At 38.1% G+C, this 20,703-nt stretch overlaps 1 protein-coding gene across 10 annotated transcripts in view; it reads left to right on the top strand.

The window, feature by feature from the left end:
* The window catches only part of HECW1 (HECT, C2 and WW domain containing E3 ubiquitin protein ligase 1), a 430,370-nt gene that overhangs the window by 291,411 nt on the left and 118,256 nt on the right, over positions 1-20,703 (top strand). The window lies entirely within an intron of this gene.

The raw sequence follows: 20,703 nt of genomic DNA, 5'->3' as shown, positions 1-20,703 counted from the left end.
ACTAAACATACTCTCACAAAATGATCCAGCATTCGAGGTCCTCAGTACCCAAAGGATTTGAAAACTTATGTCCACACAAAAACCTGCACAAGAATGTTTATAGCACCTTTACTTATAATTGCCAAAATTTGGATGCAACCAAGATGTCTTTCAGGAGGTGAATAGATATATAAACTGTGGTAGATCCAGACAATGGAATATTATTTAGCACTAAAAAGATTCAAGCTATCAAGTCATGAAAAGACATAGTGGAAACTTAAATTCTTATTACTACGTGAAAAAAGCAATCTGGAAAGACTACATACTGCATGATTCCAACTATATGACAATCTGGAAAAGGCAAAACTAGAGACAGACAGTAAAAGTTCAGTGGTTGCCAGGAATGTGTAGGGGAGAAGGATGATAGGTAGAGTGCAGAAGATTTTCAGGGCCATAAAAATACTTGGTATATTATGATGATGGGTATATCTCATTTTACATTTGTCCAAATCAATAGCTTATACAACAGGAAGAATTAACCTTAAGGTAAAGTGTTGACTTTGGGTGATTATGATGTGTCAGTGCAGGTTCATTCTTGGTTAAAAAAAAAAAAAGTGCCATTCTGGTGAATGATGTTGATGATGGAGGAGACTATGCATGTGTGGGGCAGGGGGTATAGGGGAAATCTTTGTGCCTCCCTCTCAGTTTTGTTATAAATCTAAAAGGGCTCTAAAAAATAAATTCTTTTAAAAATTGCTTTGGCTCCTCTAGAGTTTTTGTATTTTCTTACAAATTTTATAAAGACCTTTGAATCTGAAAAAAAAAAAAGGAGTTCTGGATTTTTATTTGTAAATTTGTTGAATATTAATTATTCCGTTCTATGAAATGATACATCTCCATTAATTTAGGTCTTTAATTGTGTTATGTGGTTTTCAGTATAGAAGTCTTGCATACTTTTTTTTTTTGTCTATTGTAAGTGGAATCTTTTTTTCATTTCATTTCCAATTATTTGCTGCCTACATATAAATTTTTCTATATTAATCTTGAATCCTGCAGCCATACTAAATTCTCTTACTAATTCAGTAGTTATTTTGTGTGAGGATATTTAAGTAAACATACTACAGCAAATAGAAGTAATTTTACTCAATCCTTCCTAAACTTATACCTTTTGATTTGTTTGTTTGTTTTTGATGATTTGCCTTATTGCAATGTCCAGAGCATCTATTACAATGTTGAATTGAAGAGGTGACAGAAGGTATTTTTGCTTTATTACTGATTTTAGGGGGAAAACATTCAATATCTCACCATAAAGTATAGTGATACTAGATTTTTTGTAGATGCTCTTCATCAACTTAAGAATGTTTCCTTCTATTCCTAGTTTGCTGAGAGTTCTTTTTTTGATCATAGATGATTTTGAATTTTGTTAAACACTTTTTCTACCTGTTGAAATGACTCCACAATTTTCACCTTTGTTCTATTAATATGGTAAATTACCATGATTTATTTTCTAATATTAGACCAACCATGCATTCCTAAGATAAATTCTACTTGGTTAAATGTATCATTATTTTTATATATTGTTGCGTTTCTTTTACTAATATTTTATTAAGGATTTTTACATGTACATTCATGAAGAATGTTGATCCGTAGTTTTCTTGTATTAGTCTGGTTTTGGTATAATTTTATCTGGTCTTATGAAATGAGTTTTGAAGTTTTCCTGCTTTTATATGTTCTGGAAGGATTGTGTATAATTGTTATTTCTTCCTTAAATGTTTAATAGAATGTATGAGTGAAGACATTTTAGACTACAGTTTTAAAATATGTTAAAAAGTGTTAAAACATGAGTTCAATTTTTAAATAGAAATAGGGCTATTCAAGTTAACTATTTCTACATGGGTAAGTTTTTGTAATTTTTGTCTCTCAAGGAATACTGACATTTTTCTTCCTGCAATTTTTATAGGGTTGTTCCAAATAGTGTTTTATTGTCCTTTAATGTTTATAAATTAATTAAGGATAATATTTTTCTCATTTTTTTAATGGTGAACTGCATTTTCTCTTTTTTTGTTGTTAACCAATCTAAACATGGCTTTATAAAATTTGTTGATTTTTTTTCAAAGAACCAGCTCTTGACGATAATTTTCTCTATTTTTCTTTGTTTTCTATTTCTTTCTATTTCTACTCTTAATTTTACTTCTCTCCTTTATTGCCTTCTACTTACTTTAGGGTTATTTTGCTCTTCTGTTTCTAGCCGCTTAAGGTGACATTTTAGGTTTTGATTTTAGACTTATTTTTCTTCTCTAATATGATCTTCTAAAGCTATTGATTTTCTTTTAAGCCGTGGTTTAGCTGCATTCCATAAAATTGATATCTTTTTTATTTTCATCATCATTCAGTTCAACATATTTTTTAATATCCCTTCTTTGACCCATGGATTATTTTGAAATGGATTGTGTAAATTCCAAATTTTAAGATTTTCTTAAATATCTTCTTGTTACTGATTTCTAATTCAACTTCATTGTGGTCAGAAAACATACCTGGTATGATTTCAATCTACTTGAATACATTGAATCATGTCTTACAGTGCAGTATATGGTATATTTTGGTGGATTTTTTATGTACACTTGAAAAGAATGTGTATTCTATTGTTTTATGTGGTGGTCTGTAAAAATTAAATTCAAGGTACTGCTCTTACTGTCTAGCTTTTTATCAATTGCCGAGAAAAGTATGTTTAAATCTCCTGCTATGATCATGGAATTACCGCTTTCTCCAATTCTGCCAACTTTTGCTTTATGTATTTTGAGGCTCTTTTGTTAGGTACATGCATAGTAATGTTGTCCTGATGAATTGGCCCTTTTAACATTATGAAATATCTCTCTTTGAAATACCCTATCTTTGGCAATACCCTTTGTCTTGCAGGCTGTTTTATCCCACATTAGTATAGCAGCTCTAGCCTTCTTATGTTTGATATTTGAATGGTATACCTATTTTCGTCCATTTACTTTCAAAATATTTGTGTTCCTATATAAAACGTGCATATCCTGTAGACAGTTTTTCACCTACTGTGATAATCTCTACCTTTAAATAAGAGTCTAGTTCATTGTCATTTAATGTAATTATTCATATGGTTGTATTTAGGTCTATTTTTTTTATTATTTGTTTTCTGTCTGTCCTCTTTATTCTTTTTTCAGGTTTTTTTTTTGTTTGTTTTCTTTGTTTTTGGATTATTTGCATACTTTCTAGAATTCCATTTTAATTCATCTATTGGATTTTTAGCTACACATTTTTGCATTACTTTCTTTGTAGTTGCTTTAAGGACTACAATATACCTTCTTATATTTTCATTATCTACATTGACTTAATATTATACCACTTCACAAAAATGTGGTAACATTTCAGCAATATTTACCTGCATTTACCTGTGCCCATGATCCTTTATGGTATAATTGCCAAATATGGTACATTTTATAATACATTATAAACCCCACATGACTATGTTATAAGTTTTGCTTTAAACAGACATGTGTATTTTAGGGGCACCTGGGTGGCTCAGTTGGTTAAATGACTGACTCTTGATTTTGGCTCAGGTCATGATCTCAAGATTGTGAGATCAAGCCCCACATCAGGCTCTGCACTGGGTGTGGAGTCTGCTTAAGATTTTCTCTCTCCCTCTGCCCTTCCCTCCTCTCCCCCCTCTCTAATAAATAAAAGGCCAGACCAAAATATGTATTTTAAAGAAGTTAAGAAAAAGTACAGTCCCTTATGCTTCCCCCATTTGTTTCCTATTTCTAATGTTTTTCATTCATTTCTGAAGATCTGAGTTTCCTTCAGGTATCATTCCCCTTCAGCATGAAATCCTTCCCTTGGCATTTCTTGTAGAGTGAGCCTGGTGGCAGTTCTCTTAGATTTTTGTTTATCTGAGTGTTCTAATTTGATCTTCATCTTGGAAGACATTTTCACTGAATATAAAATCCTGGGTGACTGGTATTTTCCCCCCAAGACTTTAAAAATGTAGTTCCACTGTGTTATGGTCCCCATAGTCTCTAGTAAGAAATCTGCAGTAATTTGCATTGTTGCTCTCCTGTATTGGGAAGGTGTCATTTTTCTTTGATTGGTTCAAGTTTGTCCCTTTATCTTTGGTTTTCAAATTTGATTATGACATTCCTAGGTATGGTTTTTATATTAGTTTTCTAGGCCTGCCACATACATTTTCCTGCCATATACAGAAATGTATTATTTCATAGTTCTGGAGACCAGAAGTCCAAAATCAAGAAGTAATTGGGGTTGGTTCCTTCTGATTGCTCTGAAGGAAAATCTGTTCCATGCCTCCGCCCTCGCTTCTGGTGATGCTGGCTGTCTTGGTCATTCCTTGGCTTGTAGATGTGTTGTTCCAATCTCTGCCTCCTTCTTCAAATGGTATTCTCACCATATGTCTCTGTGTCCATATTCCTCTCTTCTTATAAATACAACAGACACATTGGATTAGGGCCCACTCTAAGACCTCATCTTAACTTGATTACACCACAAAGACTCTATTTCCAAATATGATTACATTCACATGCTTAGGGCTATGTTTTGGGGAACAACATAATTCAACCCATAACAGTTTTCTTCTAATTTATCCTATGGGTTCACTGAACTTCTGGGATCTATAAACTTACATTTTCACCAAATTGGTGAAGTCTGGCCATCATTTCTTCCAATATTTTTCTGTTGAATGCTCTCTCTCCTTTTTTTCTTGGACTCCAAGTATTATATGCTAGACCTTTAGATATTGTCCCACAGGTCTCTAAGGCAATTCTCTCTCTTCTTGTAATCGGATCATTTCTATTGATCTGTCTTCAATTTCACTGACTCTTTTTCACCTCCATTCTACTATTATCTCTACTCACTATGATTTATTTTCATAGGTTAGATTTTTTTAATTCTAAAATTGCAGTGTGGTCTTATGTTATTTATGTTTCACTGATGATATTTCTTATCTATTTATTCATAACAAGTATATTTTCCCTCACTGAGTGTAGTTAAAATAGCTGCTTTAAAGTCCTTTTCTGATAATTCTAACATACATGCCCTTTTTTTTGTTGTTAGTTATTATTTTGTTGTTTTTGTGATAGTGGGCAGTTAACTTGGGTAGGCTCACACTGCCATGAATGTGGTGGCCAGCAGTTCAGATTTCAGTGCAGTTGTATAAGACCTAACTGCAAGCTGATTTCATTTTCCCTGTGCATATATGATTCTGTGATCAGCCAGAAACTTGGGCTGAGTTTACAAAAAGAATTTGGCACTTTCCTTCTTTGCCTTTCTTCTTTCTGGCATTCTTTCACTTTTTGGTGATACTGGTTACAGTGGGCTCCTTTGCCTTGTTCTGCCAGCCAGAAAGATGGTAGGGTTTTTATTGAAGTTTTAGCTGCTCTTCACCACTATTGGAGTGACTATAGCTGCGTTCAAGTCAAAGACCCCCAGTCTCTTATTTCAGTGAACAAATTTTCATAATTCAACTGTATCACAATTATAAACAATCCTTTTACATTTTTCTGGACATTGCAAGAATTTGGATTTTTTTTGCATTTTTTTTATTTTATTATGTTATGTTAATCACCATATTATTAGTTTTTGATGTAGTGTCCCATGATTCATTGTTTGCGTATAACACCCAGTGCTCCATGCAGAATGTGCCCTCTATAATACCCATCACCAGGCTAACCCATCCCCCCACCCCCCTCCCCTCTAGAACCCTCAGTTTGTTTCTCAGAGTCCATAGTCTCTCATGGTTCATCTCCCCCTCTGATTCCCCCCCTTCATTTTTCCCTTCCTACTATCTTCTTTTTTTTTTTAACATATAATGTATTATTTGTTTCAGAGGTACAGGTCTGTGCTTCATCAGTCTTACACAATTCACAGCGCTCACCATAGCACATACCCTCTCCGATGTCTATCACCCAGCCACCCCATTGGATTTTTTTTTAAACAAGCAACAATGGCTAGCTGTCTTCTGTGGTGTTCATTTTAAATGTGCTATTAAAATTTATTTAAATTTAATAAAGGAGAAAAATCATGTTTATTTAGTAGATCCAGAAAATGTAGTTGATAAACTATAATATTCATTCCTGATTTTAACAACTTACAGAAAACTGAGGATAGAAGAGAACTTCTTCACTCTGAAAGAGGATTTAAAATATTAAAAATAATAAGAATAAAATCTATAGTAAACATCATATTGAAATACTTTACCTTGAAATTGAGAACAAGATAAGGATACATGCTTTAGCCACTTTTATTTACTTCTGTTCACTAAAGATCCATCCAATAGAATAAGGCAAAAATAAAGAAAGAAAATATATCAAAATTGGAAAGGAAGACTGTATTTATTCTCAAATAACTTTGTTGTGTAAGTGAATAGTGTAAAATAATAAACTATTAGAATTAATAAGTGAATTTAATGTCACTAAATAAATAAAAGGTTAATATATAAACACAAACTGTATTTCTGCATGCAAATAGAAAATAAAATTTTTAAAGATACCATTTAAAATGGCACCACAGGGCGCCTGGGTGGCTCAGTTGGTTAAGCGACTGCCTTCGGCTCAGGTCATGATCCTGGAGTCCCAGGATCGAGTCCCGCATCGGGCTCTCTGCTTGGCAGGGAGTCTGCTTCTCCCTCTGACCCTCCTCCTCTCATGCTCTCTCTCTCTCAAATAAATAAATAAAATCTTTAATAAATAAATAAATAAATAAAATAAAATAAAATAGCACCACAAACATCAAATACCTAGGAATAAATCTAACAAAAATGTAAAAGACCTCTATACTAAGTGAATTTCTAAGAGAAATTAAAAACAGCCTAAAAAAAGGAAAGATAGTATACATTTAAGGATTTGAAAATTCAATATTGTATGGTGTCAATTCATTCTCAAATTGATCTGTAGATTCAGTGAAATCCCAATCAAAATTCTAAGAGGTATTTTTAATGTCACTTGACAAGCTAATTCTAAAACTATATAGAAATACAAAAGGCCAGGAATAGGCAGGAAAATCTTGAAAAAAACGCAAAAGGACTTATGCTTCCAGATGCCATGATAAATATAAAGCTACAGGAATTAAAATGGTATGCATTGGCATAGAATAGACAAATAGCTAATTGAAAAGATTAGAATAACAGATTAGATACACACATAGCATCACTGTTTTTGACAACAGTGATACTGCAATATATAGTAAGGGAAGGATAGCCTGTTCAAAATTTGATGTTGGGTCAATGTGCTATCCATATAAAAAACAAATGAGTCTTGAATGCAGTCTCATAGCATACACAAAAACCAATTCCCAATAGATTGTAAATCTAGCTATGAAAGTTTAACAATAAGGTTTCTAATTCATAACATATGAGAATTCTTTCATGACCTTATGGAAGCCAAAAAAAAGCTCTTAAGTAGAATATGGAGAGCATTAACCATAAAGCAAAAGCTTGGTTAATTGGATGACATTGAAATTACAAATGTCTGTTCATCAAAATTCTACATTAAGAGCAAGCCACAGAGTGGGAAAATATATTGAACTATATCTAGATAGCACACACTACCTCTACAAATCAAGAAGAAAAGGACAGACACTAACAGAAAAATGGAGCAAAGACTTGAACAGGCAGCTCACAAAGGAGGTTGTCCAAATGCCAATAAACATATAAAAAGCTTCTCAGCTTCATTAGTCATCCAGGACTAAAAATTAAAAGTGCAGTGTGATACCACCGCACACCCACCAGCATGGCTAAAATGAAGGAAATGGACAATAACTAATGCTGGTGAGGTATGGAACAAATAAGACTCATACTCTGCTGATGCTGGGGGTGGAGTGAAAGAGAGGAGGGGGAGAAAGGGCATCAGTGAGGAGGCAGGTGCTGAAGCTAGGTGGGAGACGACGAAGCTTGGACCAGAACGGTTTCAGTGAACACAGAGAAGTGTAGATGTAGATATAATTAGTCATTATGCCTCACTTTTGGCTACTGGGTCCCTTCAATATCTCCCAGCTACCATGCACTTAAAATAGGGCTCTTGCATGTGAGAGGAACTTCAAACAGTGCAGGTAGCTCAGGGCAGCTTCTAGTGCTGGGGCTGGCTAGAAGTCCATATTAGGTACCAACAACCAAAAAATTAGCTTACAGTTAGGCAAACGACAAACCACCACCCTGACAACTGGAAGGGTCAGATGTGGGTTAATATATAACTCACAAGAGTCGGGCTTGGGCTCACCATTTAGAGTATTCTTCTAGATGCCAAGTACTAATAGGCTGTTACCAGAGTTTTCACATTTAATCACCCCAACAACATCACAGGCGGGTAAGGATGAGACTTATTGTCAGAGAGATTGCCAAAACCTAAATGACCAAGCAGAGCAAGTGGACCAGGGTAAGCTACAAGCCTCATCCTCTAGAGATAAATAAAGGAGCCTGGCTAAGGCCCATGATCTGTAAGGCCAATGCTAGATGATTAGTGTAATCAGCCAGCCCTAACAGGCTTTAACCAAATTCTGATTGGTTTAAAATAGATTGTTAACCTCAGTCCAGATTGATTAGAAATTGAAAGGTAATTTAATCAGAAATTAAACTGTACTTGTAACCTGGACTAGATGAATAGTTTCACAAACACAAAAGTCACATTTATGGAAGAAAAGCATTCTTCAAAATGCAAAACTGGCACTGGTGGTGAGTATGACAGAAGCCCTAGCCGACAGCCCTGTTCCAGGACAATAGTTTTTATTTATTTATTTATTTTATTAAGTTCAGTTAGCCACTGTATAGTACATCATTAGTTTTTGATGTAGTGTTCAATGATCCATTAGTTACATATAACACCCAGTGCTCATCAGATCACGTGCCCTCCTTAATACCCATCACCGTTACCCCCTCCCCCCACCTCCTTCCCTTCTGAGACCCTCAGTTCATTTCCCGGGGTCCATAGTCTCTCATGGTTCATCTCCTTCTCTGATTTCTCCCCCTTCAGATTTCCCTCCCTTCCCCTGTAGTCCTCTGTGCTATTGCTTATGTTCCACATATGAGTGAAACCATATGATAATTGCCTTTCTCTGATTGACTTATTTCACTCAGCATAATCTCCTCCAGTCCCATTCACATTGCTGTAAATGGTAAGTATTCATCCTTTCTGATGGCTGAGTAATATTCCATTGTATATGTGGACCACATCTTCTTTATCTATTCATCTGTCGATGGACATCTGGGCTCTTTCCACAGTTTAGCTATTGTGGACATTGCTTCTATGAACATTGGGGTGCAGGTGCCCCTTTGGGTCACATTTGCATCTTTGGGGTAAATACCTAGAAGTGCAATTGCTGGGTTGTAGGGTAGCTCTATTTATAACTTCTTGATGAACCTCCATACTGTTTTCCAGAGTGGCTGTACCAGTTTCCATTACTCCAACAGTGTAAGAGGGTTGCCCTTTCTCCTCGTCCTCGCCAATACTTGTTGTTACCTGTCTTGTTAATTTTAGCCATTCTGACTGATGTGAGGTGGTATCTCATTGTGGTTTTGATTTGTATTTCCCTGATGCCAAGGGATGTGGAGCATTTTTTTATATGTCTTTTGGCCATTCTTATGTCTTCTTTGGAGAAATGTCTGTTCATGTCTTCTGCCCATTTCTTGACTGGATTCTTTGTTTTTTGGGTGTTGACTTGGTAAGTTCCCTATAGATCCTGGATACCAACCCTTTATCTGATATGTCATTTGCAAATATCTTCTCAAATTCTGTAGGTTGCCTTTTAGTTTTGTTGTTTCCTTTGCTGTGCAGAAGCTTTTAATCTTGATGAGGTCCCAATAGTTCACTTTTGCTTTTGTTTCCCTTGCCTTTGGAGATGTGTCTAGCAAGAAGTTGCTGCAGCGGAGATCAAAGAGGTCACTGCCTGTGTTCTCCTCAAGGATTTTGATGGACTCTTGTCTCCCATTTAGGTCTTTCATCCATTTTGAGTTTATCTTTGTGTGTGGTGTAAGAGAATGGTCCAATTTCATTCTTCTGCATGTGGCTGTCCAATTTTCCTAGCAACATTTATTGAAGAGACTGTCCTTTTTCCATTCGATATTCATTCCTGTTTGTCAAAGATTAGTTGACCATAGAGTTGAGGGTCCATTTCTGGGTTCTCTGTTTCAAAGCATTGTGGTCTGAAAATATGCAGGGAATAATTCTAAGCTTTTGGTACCAGTTGAGACCTGATTTGTGACCCAGTATGTGATCTATTCTGGGTCTATGTTCCATGCGCACTAGAGAAGAATGTGTATTCTGTTGCTTTAGGATGGAATGCTCTGAATATGTCTGTGAAGTCCATCTGGTCCAGTGTGTCATTCAAAGCCCTTGTTTCCTTGTTGATCTTCTGCTTAGATGATCTGTCCTTTGCAGTGAGTGGGGTGTTAAAGTCCCCTACTATTATTGTATTATTATCAATGTGTTTCTTTAATTGGTTATTAATTTGTTTACATAATTGGCTGCTCCCAAGTTAGGAGCATAAATATTTATCATTGTTAGATCTTCTCATTGGATAGACCCTTTAAGTATGATATAGTGTCCCTCTTCATCCCTTATTACAGTCCTTGGTTTAAAATCTAATTTGTCTGATATAAGGATTGCCACCCCAGCTTTCTTTTGATGTCTGTTGGCATGATAAATGATTCTCCACCCCCTCATTCACAATCTGGAGGTGTCTTTAGGTCTAATGTGAATCTCTTGTAGACAGCATATTGATGGGTCTTGCTTTTTTATCCAATCTGATACCCTGTGTATTTTGATGGGAGCATTTAGCCCATTTACATGCAGAGTAACTATTGACAGATAGGAATTTAGTGCCATTGTATTACCTGTAAAGTCCCTGTTTCTGTAGATTGTCTCTGTTTCTTTCTAGTCTATGTTACTTTTGGGCTCTCTCTTCGCTTACAGGATCACCTTTAATATTTCTTGCAGGACTGCTTTAGTGATCATAAATTCTTTTAGTTTCTGTTTGTCCTGGAAGCTCTTTATCTCTCCTTCCATTCTGAATGACAGCCTTGCTGGATAAAGTGTTCTTGGCTGCATATTTTTCTCATTTAGCACCCTGACTTTATCATGCCAGCCCTTTCTGGCCTGCCAGGTCTCTCTGGATAGGTCTGCTGCCAGTCTAATGTTTCTTACCATTGTAGGTTAAGGAGCTCTTGCCTTGAGCTGCTTTTAGGAATTTCTCTTTGTCTCTGAAATTTGCAAACTTCACTATTATATGTTGGGGTGTTGATCTATTTTTATTGATTTTGGGGGGGTGTTCTCTCTACCTCTTAGACTTGAATGCCTGTTTCCTTCCCCAGATTAGGGAAGTTCTCAGCTATGATTTGCTAAAATATACCTTCTGGCCCTCTCTTTCTTCTTCCTCTGGGACCCCAATAATTCTAATATTGTTTCACTTTATGGTATCGTTGACTTCTCGAGGCCTCCCCTTATGGTCCATTAGTTCTGTTTCTCTCATTTCCTCAGCTTCTTTCCTTTGTATCATCTTATCTTCTATGTCACTGACTCTCTTCTGCCTCATTTACCCTAGCTGTTAGAGCATCCAATTTAGACTGCATTTCAGTTAAAGCATTTTTAATTTTGGCCTGATTAGATTTTATTTCTGCACTAAGGGATTCTCTAGCATCTTTTATGCTTTTTTCAAGCCCAGCTAATAACTTTATAATCGTTATCCTAAATTCCAGCTCTAACATTTTACTTCTATCCATATCAGTTAGATCTGTGGCAGAGAGAATTACCTCTGATTCTTTCTTTTGTTATGAATTCCTCCTTCTAGTCATTTTGCCCAGAGAAGAATGAACAAGAGAACAAAATCAAAAATATCACCCATGACCCAAGTGAAATGTACACTAGACAAATTCGAAGAGGTCTGAAACCAAAAAAGAAAAGAAAAATAAGAGAAAAAAAAAGAGGGGGAGAGAATATAATTTCTCAGGTGGACAAAACAGGGTGATCCACTTGGTCCTGGGTGCATTTTGGTCTGTTTCTTAGAAGACACTAAATCCCAAAATTCTAAAGAAAGCAAAACTTATATGGGTGCCTGGGTGGCTCAGTTGGTTAAGCAACTGCTTTCGGCTCAGGTCATGATCCCGGAGTCCTGGGATCAAGTCCCACATCAGGCTCCCGGCTCAGTGGGGAGCCTGCTTCTCCCTCTGACCCTCTCCCCTCTCGTGCTGTTTCTCTCTCACTCGCTCTCTAATAAATAAATAAATAAAATCTTTAAAAAAAAAAAAAAGAAAGCAAAACTTATATATATACAAAAATAAAATTGAATACAGTGAAAGGAAGCCAAAAATGAAAAATATGTCTATAAAATGTAAATGTAAAAAAGTGAAAATTAAAAAAGACTTAAAAACAAAGAGTTGATAAAATAAGAAACTAGTTGAAAAGGAAAAAAGAAAATGAAAATTTTAAACTGAAAGATAAAGGAATCATGAGAAAAAACCTCGAATTCCATATACTATTTTCCCCTAGCACTGGAGTTTTGCAGTCATATGTGCTCCATAAACTTGGTGTTCATCTGTTGTTCCAGCTGGTCTTCTGGGGGGAGGGTGTCTTTGCCTGCACTGAGTTGCACTGCTCCTTGCCAGGGGCTGGGTTCAGTGTGAGCTGCTTTGGATTCTTCTATGTGGCTTTTGTTCCCTGAAGGCTTTCCACACCACTTCAGAGGATGAAAATAAAGATGGCCCCACCCAATCTCCAGCCCTGGAGCTGAAAGATCTCAGCCCCCTCTCTTCAGTAAACCCTCAGAGAAAACAATCTTCACTTTTGTGTTCACTTTTGTGTGCACCAAACTCTGTAGACTCCTGTGGTGACACCATCACGGATCTTCCTGGGGAAAGATGGAGGGTCACCAGGTTTCTGCCCTTTGCAGGGCCCCCACATGGGGGGGGGGGAGTGGTCACCTGATCCTCTACTGTTCGCAGTTTATGGCAAACTGAGCTGAGCGCCCACTCCCAGGCTCACTGACCATAGCCAGTTTCCCCACTCCAATGCTTGGGAACTGTGTCGGCTCAGGCACGCTGTTCTTTCCGTGACCCCAGGGATCCTGAGACCATACTCTCCCACCTAGGATTCTGCCCCACTTTGCCACCTAAGCACCTTTCAGGCACCTTTCTGTCACTGGAGCAAATTTCTAAAAGTTCCAATTTTCTGCTCAGAGGCTATATCACTTTCTGGAAGCTGGCTTATGGAGGCTCCCACCAGTTATCTTCCAATATGTCTCTTCTGAATCACTTTTCCGCACCTCCTACCTTGCAAAAAGTGGTCGCTTTTCTATTTGTAGAATTCCAGCAATTCTTCTCTTACATCTCAGGTTGATTTCATAGGTGTTCAGAATGATTTGATAGTTATCCAGGTAAATTCAAGGGACTAGGTGAAATGAGGTCCCCTACTCTTCTGCCATCTTGCCTCTCTCCTCCAAGTCTTTATTATTTGAAAATGTTTTTATTTTTACTTCACTCTTGAATGAGAGTTTAGTAAGTATAAAACTTTAGGTTGACAGTTATTTTTCCCTCAGCACTTTGAATTATAACTGGACACAAAACTCTAATTTCCCCAACTATAATCTACCTTATAGCAGTCTACCATGGAACAACACACACACCCACAGACACACACGCATGCATGCACACATGCCCAGAGAGGTGCCACAGTCAAATATGTAAACACTGCATTCTATCTTGCAGACTCATGATGCACATTTGTATAATTAAAGCCCCTGCATCACCTGCCATTACAGAACTGTTTCCTGTGTTTAGCTCAGAGTTTCTTATCAGAGCTTTCTTTCTTTCTTGTTTTTTTTTTTTGTGGGGGGAGCTCTCACCATCATGGGGAAACCAGCTCAAGAGATACTACGGTACACTGATTTAAATGCTATCAACAAATAACTCCACATACATATTCAGAAAGTCTCATCCTGCTGTTACTTACCCTACCTTATTGTATTAGGTTTCTATTACTGTGTAACAAATTACCACAAATTTAGCAACTTAAAACCACAGCTATTTATTATCTCATAGTCCCATAAATCAGAAGTCTGGGCTCAGCCTAACTGGGTTCTCTGCTCAAGGTCTAAGAGGCTGAGATCAATGTATTAGCTGACCTATGTCTTCATCTAGGCTTGTCTAGAAGAAAGACTGTTTATAAGATCATGAGGGTTGTTGACAGAATCAGATCCCTGCTGGTTGTTGGCTGAAGACCACTCTCAGCCACCAGGGGTTGTTCTTTGGTCCTTGCCACATGGCCCTCTCCATCATCAAAGCCAGTAATGGAGACTCTCCCTTGCATTGAATCCTTCTCACACTTTTCATCTCTCTGGCTTCAAAAAGTGCCCAGTCTTTTATAAAGAGCTCACCTGATTGGGTCAGGCCCACCCAGATTATCTTCTTTTGTACTAATTCAAAGTCCATTGATTGGTAATGTAATCATGATGTGACATCCATCATGTTCACAAGCCCCACCCACACTGTGGAGGGTGTTATATGGGATGGGTGGGGAAGGGAGAATCTGGAAGGGTCATCTCAGAATTCTCCCTACCACATTTATTATTCATCTTTGCCAGTCTGTGAGTATCCACATCACACACCCAAATGAGGAGTTTCATTTTGCTTTTATTTCAGCAAAGTCCACTATAGTGTAACCCTTAGGTTTTCTGCCAGAATAATAACTAGTGTGGCTTGGGCACTGATGTTTCAATCTAGTGTTCATAGAATATTTTGGCTCACCCACAAGCTTGGATTGTATTCCAGTTTTGCAGCATTGGTGTTTCATATGGAGTGGAATTACTTCAAGAACTAGCCAGTCATTCATTACCTCATTTATTGATGTGCTGAATATAAAGGTAATGTGTGGCTTCTGTGTGCAAAAAGCTTTACTAAAAACAGATACCACATGTGCATCCTTATGAACCACAAGAAAATAAACAGACTATAGAGGAGATATTGAAGCAGAAGAAAGAATCACTGCCTCTGTTGGTGGTTCCCAAAGTCAGAAGAGGCTTCACAGAACAAATTTTATGGGAATGGGTTTTTAAAGCCTGAGTAGCATGGCAAGGAAGTCAGGAAAGAACAACTTCCAGGCAAAGAGTAAATCTGAAAATGTGTGACAGAAAATGAGGTTTCAGGGAACAAGTGTGTTAAATGGACCTGGAAAGTTTGGCAGGAGTTGGACATGTCATTAGGAAATTTAGATTTCATCCTGTAAATGAGAAGAAAAAGGAAGTAGTTATGCAGGAGAATGAAATGATCAGATCTGTGTTTCAGAGACATACCTTTACTGGCAACTGTAAGAGAGAAGTTGAAGACTGGGAGACAAGGCCCATATCTAGGCCAGTGCAGCCAAAGTGAAGAGGAGAGAATAGAGAGTCAGTAAGAGAGTTTAGACTCTGACTGACTGGATATGGGCTTCTGCAGGTGAGAGAACGGTCAGGGTGGCCCAAGGTGCGAAGGTGAGGAAACACATCAGTGATGATGGCAATTTACCAACAAAGCATGTGCCGATGCTGAAGATGAAAGAAGAGCTCTTTCCTTTCTACTCTGTTAGGGGTACCATAAAGTAGGAACAGAGAGTTTAGGTAAGTTGCTTATGATCACACAGCAAATTTTGGTCTTTGTTTCCAATCTAGTAATCTAATCCCATTCCTTCCTTATAGGTGTTTAAGGGAATCATCCCCAGAAGCAAAAGATTAGAGATATAGATGTGGATAAGGATATGGATATAGATAGAATACATGTATGTATAATATATACTTTTGCATTTGATATATTTTATGTGTAATATGTAATCACATACACATTACATTATTTATATGCACACACATACAGATCTTGCTTCCCATTCAACCAAGCCATGAGTAAATCTTGGCCTAACTTTGACGTAGCAGTACCTACAAGTGAAATTAATAATACTCTATTCTGAAGCTGAGGATTCTTAGAGCCTCCTATGGAGATGCTTGAGGCCCTGTCAAAATCCAGTTCATTTGCTCTTAGGCATAAGAAGAAATGGAAATTTCCTATATATCACAAATTTGCAAGAGCAGCCTTTACTATTCAAAACAGTTAGATTCCCTGCAGTTACAAGGCTCATGTCCCAACAGGATTGTCTCTGGCACTTCCTTCCTAGCACAGAGTTAAGCCACGCACTGCTTAAAGGGGCAGGTCTCCCCCTATGCCTAGACTCCAGGGGCATCACTTCTTAGTATAAAACCCTGTGATCTTGCGAGGAAGAGTCAAAAAGTTTCTCTTGATTCAATTATTGCCCTACTGATGGAGTTATTTTTCTATCCTTGGCTTTAGGCAACCCTGCTTTCAAGGGCGATTTTTAAACTCAATGAATAGTGCCACCTGGATTGAAAGCCATATACCATGCAAGGTTCCAAGGAAGAGTAGCTGCAGTTTGTATGCTCCATTTACTTCTTTCCTGCTTTCCTCTTCCTTGAAGAACTTTTGCACAGGAAGCAGCAGACCTAGTCCATTTAACTTCATTAGCAATGAGTAATAGTGTTGGCTGGGTGGTACCAGGCAGCCTTCTGTGAACAGAGCTGGTGACTTATTTCCCCATTATGCCCCACTGCAGTAGAGGTGAGGCAAAACTAGATGCCCCTTCTAATTGACCTGTTTCACCAAACAGGACCATTCTTACTCCACATCACCAGTTATATATTCTTGGCTTCTAGTTGGTGTCCCTGCCTTACTCCTGAATTTCCTCCTACCTCTTCAAAAGCAAAGTTAACCATCCCTACCATTTTTCGATTCTCAACCTTTTTCAACTTGCGTAAGTTTATAAATAAAATACTATACTTCTGCTGTTAAAGACTGGGGTCATCTTTTTCTCATACCCCTCCCTAAACACCCAAGTGAAAAATACTTTCCAAATCATGTTGAACATGTCTCTTAAATTTCCCACAACTATTTCCTCATTTTTTATTATAATATCATCCTCACATTGATATCCGTATCATCTTAGCTTCATTGAGGCAATAATGAGTCCCATTATTTACTCTGCCATGACCAGTAAAGACCTTTCTACCTGTGGTAACATCTTCCCTTTCTATCTAAGACCTGCTATTATTGTGGATGATCATGGTCCACATGAATGACCTATCAGACATCCTAGTTTTCTTAACCTCCTCAATTTCCTTGATCTTCATTTCCATTCATCACCAACCATCCACTCCAACACTTATACCCTAGATCTTGTTAAAATATCACAAGCTCTCCAGCTCTCTCTTTACAGTCAACTATCTTTTGATACCCAACCCTTCATTTTCATCACTCTGTTCTCTGATTACTTTGGGACATTTAGTTACTCAGCCCCTCTTTTCATTCCTAACTATCAGTTCTCCCACATGCCCTTAATCTTGGGAATCCAATCTTGGGAATTTGTGGCCTCTTTCTCTCCCACATGCCATGGCTCTCACTAACATTTAACCAGTCCACAAATCTGCCATCCTCTCCTCCTTCCCTGCCAGGCTTCCTCCCCACATCTCACTTGTCTCACCTGATCTGCCCACCTTCAGGTCTGACATATGTATGGGCCACCTCCTCAGCACTACTACAATCCTCAAATGCAAGACCTCAGTGTGTCTGTCATCTACATGATTCACTTCCTTCAGTTCCTCCCAGATGCCTTTGGAATAAATCCAAGCTCTGGCCAGGAGGCTGGTCATGATCTGGATCCTACTTCTCCATCCAGTTTTATCTCACAACATGACCCCCACCATGACCCAGACATACTGAGCAGCCCACAGTCCCCAAAGGGACCCGTGAATTCTGTGAATTTCAACCCCTTGTCCATGGTACTCTCCCTCCCTGGAATGTTCTTCCCACATCTTCTTGACCTGGCAGATGTCTGCTTATGTGTTAAGATTCAGTTAAAGCATCGCCTCCTCTGGGATGTCATCTCTACCTGTCCATCAGGCTCCTCCCCACCTTCACAGCTCTTCTCTTTATTCATTCATTAAATAAAGGGCCTTTGGGGACCCTCACTATAGCACTTCCTGTCTTATGGTTGTCTACTTGCAACATAAACACTGTGACTTGTAAGGTTAGAGATCTATGGCCCCAGTATTTAAGAGTGGTGGCTGTGACATCGGCACCCAGCTCAGAGCCAGTGCTCAGCAAGTATTTGTGAGTGAGTATATAACATTTCCCTTCTTCTAGTCATTGGCTCCTTCATTAGTGACACTCCTAATTTCTTGCCCATTGTGGAACTGCTGCCAGGTTACATAATTGCACTAAATATTCCCTTTAGTTAGCTACTCTTTGTATTTCAATAAGTTCAATTCATGGAAGTTCTTTTTATAAAAGATCTGCCTCATGTTTTTTCTGAAGCACTATGGAACATAATAAATAAAGTATCTTCTTTCTATAAATGGCCTATTGAGTAACAGTGCCAACCAAAATAAATAAATTCGCCCACAGATTGTAACACCAGTCCAATATCTCTCTGAAAAACTGAAGATGGCAGCCCTACATCAGTGGTTCTCAACAAGGGTGATTTTGTCCCTCGAGAGACATTGGGCAATGTCTGGAGATATTTTTGGTTGTCACAACTAGCTATTACTGGCATCTATTGGGCAGAGGCCCACTAACATCCACTGCTATTATTAAGAATGCCAAGACCAAAATAAAATTATTAATCTCGGATGAAGAATGGGTTATGAATCATTGGACTAAATATTTAAGCCACAGAAAAAGATTTAGATTTGATCTAAGGAATATTTTCCTAACAATGAGATTATTTGGAGTTAAAACGATTGTTATTGAGAGAACTGTGACTCTTCACTCTGAGTCACAGCAAAGTAACCTGGGAAGCTTGAAACACTACCAGTGCCCAGCTCCACCCCCAAGGGAATCTAATTTAAGTAGTCAAGAATGGGATCCACTTATGGGTATTTTTGTGAAAGCTCCCCAGATTATTCTAATGAGAGCCAGAGCTGCATACCAATGGCCCAAAGCAAAAAATAAGAGTCCCAACAGTGTGTGCTTAAGCAAAACGTTTACTTTGTGTTTGAAAGTTTACTTTTGTGTGAAGTTTACTTTTAACCAAAAGGAGGCTTGTTGCTGTAGGAGTACTGCATATATCACTCCAACTCATACCCAGGCATTGGGCCTTGAACAGCTTTCTTCCTGCCCTTGCTGCCCAAGTGTAAGAGATCTGACAATTATGACAATTCTTGCCTAATTGGACAATTATTGCCTAAAGCACAGCCAAGAAAGGGGATCCAATGGAACGGTGACCTGTGGAACTTTCCTTCTCTGACCCTTGGGACACCAGGAGTGCCTTTGTTTAGGACAGTCTCATGTTTAGGCAGAGAGAAGGAGCCATTTATGTATTGGTTGGTCCAAGCATGTGTTTGTAGATTCACAGTTCTCTAGGGAGCTTTCCTAGGTGTAGTCTGAAACCGGACCCCCATACGTAGAGGGCAGGGAGAGACGAAGAAAGAGGCATGCCACTCCAGGTTGGTAGGTGGCAGTTTTAACAGTAACAAAGGGAACTTACATATGAGGCTTGTCTTGGGCAGCAGTAAGATGAATGGATCCCCATACCTGCCCTTTAAATCTTAAAAGGTTATGAAAAGACCCTAAATGGGTTTAGTTACATGTACCATGCAGCTGTTTTCAACATCACATCACCATCTTGAGGCTATGTCCTTGGAGCAGACTCTGGGAGTGAGAAAGGCAAGCAAACCCACATTCCAAGGATGGGGGTTGTGCAGCAAGGAGCCTGTGAGTGTCTGGGTCCAGCTCACAGGTCAACCAGTGTTTTGTGTTTTTTGGGTTTTTTTTTTTAATTTATTTTTTTTATTTATTTGAGAGAGAGAGAGACTGGGGTGGGGCAGAGGGAGAGGGTGAGAGAATCTCAAGTAAACTTCTTACTGAGTGTGGTGCCCGACATGGGGCTTGATCCCAGGACCCTGAGATATGACCTGAACCAAAATCAAGAGTCAGATGCTTAACGAACTCAGTCATCCAGGTGCCCCTCAATCAGTGGTCTTTTTTATAGCATTCCCCAACAATGTTACAGTTGCTTTTAGATGCCCATGAGCAAAAAGACGATGAAGTGGGAAATGGCCAAACTTTAGAACCTAAGAATGTTCAGGGTTGGCTCCTTCATTTGCCACATTGGTTTTCTTTCAGGTGAATTAGGATAAAAAAAGATAAAATTCCCAAAACAGAGAGGGCTTGGAGCAATAATGCATCTTTTCAAAAAATCGTTTGCAGATACAGTTCATAGATTTCTATTTTGGCCAATAGCCAAGCCATTTCTGGATAAAAAGACAGAGGTGGCATTAGCAGTAGGAAAACTATAGCTTTTGTCTGTGCTGTAGGCATTTGAACCAGGCCTTATAGATTATTACAAACAGCTGTAGAATTATTGGTCATTATGGGCCAGCTGAAATGAGATAGTAAATTTTAAAAAGTACAATGATTGGAAAGTCAAAAGGAGAAGGAGATAGGACAGATAATCCCCAACTTATGGTGATTGGACTTAACAATTTTCAACTTCATGATGGCGTACTTCAAATTTTTTATTTTGATCTTTTCTTGGGCTAGGGATATGTGTGTGATACTCTCTCATGATGCTTCGCTTATCTGGTGATGCCACAACTCCCAGTCAACCATGTGATCATGATGGTCAACAACCAATACACTTACAACCATCCTGTACCTATACAATCATTCTGTTT

Source organism: Phoca vitulina, unplaced genomic scaffold (assembly GCF_004348235.1).
Source record: "Phoca vitulina isolate PV1807 unplaced genomic scaffold, GSC_HSeal_1.0 scaffold44, whole genome shotgun sequence".
In the NCBI taxonomy this organism is placed as follows: Eukaryota; Metazoa; Chordata; class Mammalia; order Carnivora; family Phocidae; genus Phoca; species Phoca vitulina.
This window is presented reverse-complemented; position numbering and strand designations above follow the sequence as displayed.